The 5,745-nt window shown below is 36.7% G+C and overlaps 1 pseudogene; it reads right to left on the bottom strand.

The window, feature by feature from the left end:
- Positions 1-1,025: 1,025 nt before the first annotated feature.
- Positions 1,026-4,963, bottom strand: LOC120216784 (annotated as a pseudogene).
- Between the last annotated feature and the right edge of the window lie 782 nt (positions 4,964-5,745).

Below are 5,745 nucleotides of genomic sequence, written 5' to 3' on the forward strand. Positions count from 1 at the left end.
CAAACTTCCCAAGTTAATCGGGATTCTTGCCAGCATTATGGGGTCGTACGGTCGAGTTGAAAAGAAGAAAAAGCAAAATAATGAAGAAATAAAGACTCAAACGAAACTGCATTCGCAGTTTCTTTAAGTGGCTTTGGAGTGCATATTGCCGTTGCGATGGAAGCCAGTCGTGGTTTCCCCTATTAGTTGGCGGGTGATCATGGAGCGTGAGAAACACGCGCGTGTAGTGTTGCCAGGAATATTTGTTTCACGCGATTGGTTAGAAATGTTTTAAGTGCCGCGGTTTAATTACCGTATGGAGCTGGGTTGAGGTGTTAATGGGATGGCATGTAGAGCAGGTCAGCGAGATCATCATTTTATGTTAAAATTTATAGATCCCCCACCAACTTTACGACTGCTTTTAATTTGGTCCATTACGTCTCTTTTACCAAGTGGGAATTGGCATATTATGAACTGATTGCAACATGGTTGAGAAATGAGGAAAATAAGAGCAATGTTTCATGCACATTTTTAGCCTTCCGGGGTTAGAAATTAATATATACTAAATGCTTTTCTAAAAAGAAAAAAAATGGCCTATTAAAGCTTTTGTTAAACATATAATAAAAACAGCAAATGAGAGTTGAGATGAGGACAAATCTTTGACAGTCCATAAGGACATAACATAAACTAACTCCTAGGGGCAGAGTAATACAATACCTACAACACCATTATTTGCCCAGAAAATAGAGGAAGCAATCACTAGAAATAACACCTACCTACAAGGCATTACTTGCCCACAAAGAGATGCAACTTGAAAGCATTTGCCTTTGGAGTTTGGATGCCAACCTTCTATAATAAGGTATGTTAAGTCAAAACACGTAAGGGACCAAAGAGAAACCGAAAGATTCATAATGATTCACTTTGGAAGGAGAGGGGAGAAAACAGTAACACGCATTGATATTAAAACACTATATAACAAACTTGATGTGTAGTGTAGTACATCACTGGACCCAGGATATGGGAGTTTGTACACTTCTGCTTTTCGGTCAGAAAGAATCCATTTTCACGTCTGTAACATCGAGCTGCGTAATCTCAGCTCTGCATCCAAGGATTGATCCGATGCTGCAAAAAGAGTAGAATTGTTAGATTTCCATGACTGCAAGTACACATACATGATCACAAACGTATCCCAACTCAAATCATTCAGTTATCGTCACAAACTGATGGTGCAACCCTATCTATTTTCAGTTAAGCAAAGTACATAGGCTGGGTGCGCCAAAGATCACCGTGAACAAATTCCTTGATATAATTTCCAGCCTGCTTTCCAAATATGTCAGTGTGTTGCACTTTCCCAAACAAAAAAGCACCATACACAAGCAAAAGCCATCTTGATACTACGCTAGAGCCTCTCCTGACCAGGTCTGACCAGCATTTATTCAGACACCATTTGCAACTCAGCATATCATGGCCCAAATCTTTGTCTAACAAGAAAATATTGCAGAAGAATGCCACATGGAATAGTGTAGTCAGTATTAGATTTCTTGAATTATCAACAGCACTCTACAGAAGTGCTACAGCTTATATTCCATACAATGGGTACTACTGAGTACCAAGGCATGGTCCTCATAAAACAAAGCAAGAAGGCGAAAAAACTACGAATTTCACCTATTTGAGGACCCTCCACACCCCTGTAAACAAACTGGATACATCCGACCATGTTTCAGGTGAAAAAAAATCATTACCTGGGTGGAAAGATGCAAAAGAAAATACTGAGGGCTTCCAGAAATCCTCTCAATCTTCATCCTATACATGATTCAGAAAGGAAAACAGAAACATTGTTAAACCTTTCAAATTTAAAAAAATACAAACGACTCTGGAGAAAAGATGTACAAACGACTGGTGCCAACCAATGTATAATTTTCTGGCGTTCCAATGGACTTCTATGATGAAGCACCCGGATTGGGGTCTTTTGCAGAATTTGCTGCAGGACAGCAGAAAATCCTCACTAAATAGGGTGATATATAGACGGTGGATATGCTGTGAAGAAGGAAAAATAAATCTCAAAGAACAGCTAACCATTTCATTAAGCAATGATATTGATTGCACATCCTCATCCTCAAGTGGACGAGAAATCCACACTAATGCACAATACTGCTTCTGCATGGAGGAGGATATTGTCAAGTCTAACTTTATTGAAACTTCATATTTCAATCCAAATGATAAGAGAATTAACTACAATATACAAATATAAAATCCAAAGCAACCTGCTTCTCAGCTTCTCCGTCACGCATCAGTGTCCAACCCTGACTGCCTACAACTTTAAGATTTTTAACTCCAACCTGTAAGAATGTGTTATATGCAACTAATTCTCTAAATCGTTTGAAACTGTTTAAACAGAAACATCCATATAACAACATATCAGAACTCACGAGTTTATTCTCCAAGCCATTTATCTTTGATTCAATTTCCTTAATGGTTTCCTCAGATGGGACTTGGCGGGCATTTTGTATCTCAAGCAGAAAAGGCTTGCCTGAACCCAACATTCGAACCTGCAATAAGTTCCATAGATAAGCAAAACATCCATTGATTTTTTTAGGCCCAAAAATGTATCAAGTTTAAATGAGAAATTCACAAAAACAGAACTTCATCACATCAATATCTTCTCTGCCAGCAGCATGAAACTTGTAATTATCACCCCGACACATAGGGAGGATGTTGCTACCTATAATCTCCTAAATAACAGAATTAGATTTGTTAGTTTCAGATATTAATACATATGCAAAGTAGCCTTTTTAGGGACTATAAAGAAAAATAAAGCAATATCCAATACCTCGACAGATGCTTCTCCCATCCTTTCCTTGTCAATTATTCAGTGTGTTTGGCTCACATTCCTTGAGTACTGCAATAAAAGAAGCACACAAACTACTGGAAATCAAAACAAATATGAGGTTTGTTCAAGATCTCAATAACTCTAAATAATAGTATATTTTTGCCTCTTTCCTCAAAGACAGTTGAAGGAGATCCTAGATAAAGCAATGGTTTAAAACAAACAATTGCTTTCTTGCAATCTGATAAGTTATGAACTCATAATGCTTGAATATTGATGTAAAATACACTCTAATGTATTGACTGACCTTCAGATATCTACCACACAGGTAAATATGTGTTCTGTAGCAAAGGCATACCAAATGGCAAGGTTCACTGACCTGAAAGGCACATTCCAAAATAAATAATAAGCATCAACATAAACAACAGTATCGAATTTCAAGATCATCGAGGTAGGAAAAATGCTATGCAAGAAAGGAAACTGCAATCAAAAGAATATTATAGAGGACCACCTTATCTATGGGGATTCTCAAGTGTTCAGAAGGTTCTTGGTCTTGCAAAATATTAGATCTTCCAGTAACAGAAATTGTTTCATTGGTAGAATAATCAGAACAAACTGTACTCGTAATCACTGTTTCGACATTTACATTGTGCAACCCATTCCCAGTGCCTGTGTCATCAATGAAATAAATCTGAATATTATGGCCACCTAGATTCAACCAAGTCTTAGGTAGTTTCAACGGATATAAAATACCCATTCTCCGCCTTTTAAATCCCTGATTCCTCTCAACAGAGTTATAGGATGCTCTTTTATGAGTTCAAGTCAAACGGATACGGAAACAGCCTGCACTAGTAGATTTAACATCCTGCAAAACTTTAATTTAATTCAGTATGAGCTAATTGCACAAGTGGGTCCCTAAACTATGATCCCTATCCTAAATTGGCACTAAACTTTAAAACTCTTTATATCCATCCCCAAACTATGACTCATTCTAAATTAGTCCCTAAACTTTAAAACATTCTATACGAATCCTCAAATTATTGGTATCATTCCATTTTCATCTTTACATTAAGGTGATTTTTGCAATAATCTCATTCAGTATATATTGTTTGAGGACTGATATAACATGAATAGAAAAACAATTATCTTCCTAAAATGGCTTCAGACCAGCAATATTTCGGAACATTAAACCAATTCCAGGAAATTTTCACTTACCAACAATGTTTCAAGGGGTTCCGTTATAGCAAATTTTAGAACATCCTTCACACAGTCACAATTGGAAAGCACTCTTTCTTGAAACAATGGCTCTGATTCATCGAGGAGCAAAAGTAAGACTTACAACATCGAGGATTCATTTTCCAATATAAGTTGTGGAACGGAAACTTATAGAGAAAATCCATCAATTTGATGGCCCTCTGTTTTCACTATCTCCGCAATGGTGGAAGCCATATCATTTGGACTCTCCATTTTCACCATTGTTTCTTTATCATCGCAATAACTGAACTGCAATATACCCAAGCAAACGCTGCACAATTGAAATTTGCCTTCTGATTCAAAACCAGTTACTTCTTCAAGAATTGAACGGATCAGAGATTGCGTTAGCACTGGATGACAATAAATACGGTCCTCGGTGCCGAACATCCGTAGTACGCATCTCGAACAAACCTGAAACAAACACACACACAAGCCGTGTTTGATTGATTTTCATTTAGTTTGTCAAATTCAAATGTCGATGCAATAATAAAAACGGTTCTGATTTGGTATTTTGACGATAAAAATGCAAAGAGAAAATGTACCCCGATAGACAAAAGGTCCTTGACCACGAGATAAGGTAAAGACCGGACGGCGTCAATTAGAAGCTGTAACGGCGACCCCTCGTCGCTGGAACCGGAGTGGTTCTGATTAGGTATTTTGGGGATTATAAATAACTTTTCTTGTTGTTACATATGCATTTTCTAGAGAATACTTGATGTCCTTGTTTTCTGAACTCAAGTTGCGCATTAGGGTGTCCATTGTTGAAAAGAAAGCTTCGGCTTGGTCGTTTAAGTGCTTCATGCATTCACAATTTGATGAAAGCCTTTGTGATGGGAAACACCCAACTGGTGGACCGTCTATTATGCCAAACTTTCTTGTCCCAACACTGATTAGATTCTGCATATTAGCTTGGCTTCAGTTTAAATGATCAGAAATTGTCCTGACAATTTGTATCTAGTATGACATAGCTAATTGGGCAAATTCGGATGGTTTTAGTTGGATCAGTTTCGAATTCAATTTATTTCATGTTTGAATAAATTTCAGATTCTGATTTTAAGGGACTTGAAGAACTACTTTGATACAATTAAAGTCGGTTCGATTAGATGAAGAAAAATTAGGTGGCGTTTGGTTCGCTGGAATGTTTATGAGGGAATTGAAATCTGTGAAAGAATTGGAATCTGTCAGAAATTGGAATCCAATTCCATATTATGTTTGGTTGACAGAAAATTGAATTGAAATCTAATTCTATATTCTGTTTGGTTCGCATACATGTCAGATGAATTTGATTTCAGTAATGTAAAATGACAGGATTGCACTTTTTGTTTTTTTTTGTTTAATTTTAGTTTGTTTTATAAATTACATGTAGCAATATATTATAAAAATTTAAAAAATATTAAATTTTAATTTTATTGATTGATTATTCATTTCAATAAATTATAAAAATCATGCTAATAAATATTATAAGGTAAAATCATCCCAATTGGGGATGGCCATGGTTCGGGTTGGGTCGGGTTTTTGGTCCACCCGACCCGACCCGAGAACAAGGGAACCTCCATCCGAGACCCGACCTGACCAAAATAAAGTTTCACCCGACCCGACCCGAATATATGAATTAGAAACCCGACCCGAAATAATAAAACAATTATTTTTATTCAATAAAAGCAGTGACTTAATTGAAAAAAATA

Source organism: Hibiscus syriacus, unplaced genomic scaffold (assembly GCF_006381635.1).
Source record: "Hibiscus syriacus cultivar Baekdansim isolate YM2019G1 unplaced genomic scaffold, ASM638163v2 tig00110163_pilon, whole genome shotgun sequence".
In the NCBI taxonomy this organism is placed as follows: Eukaryota; Viridiplantae; Streptophyta; class Magnoliopsida; order Malvales; family Malvaceae; genus Hibiscus; species Hibiscus syriacus.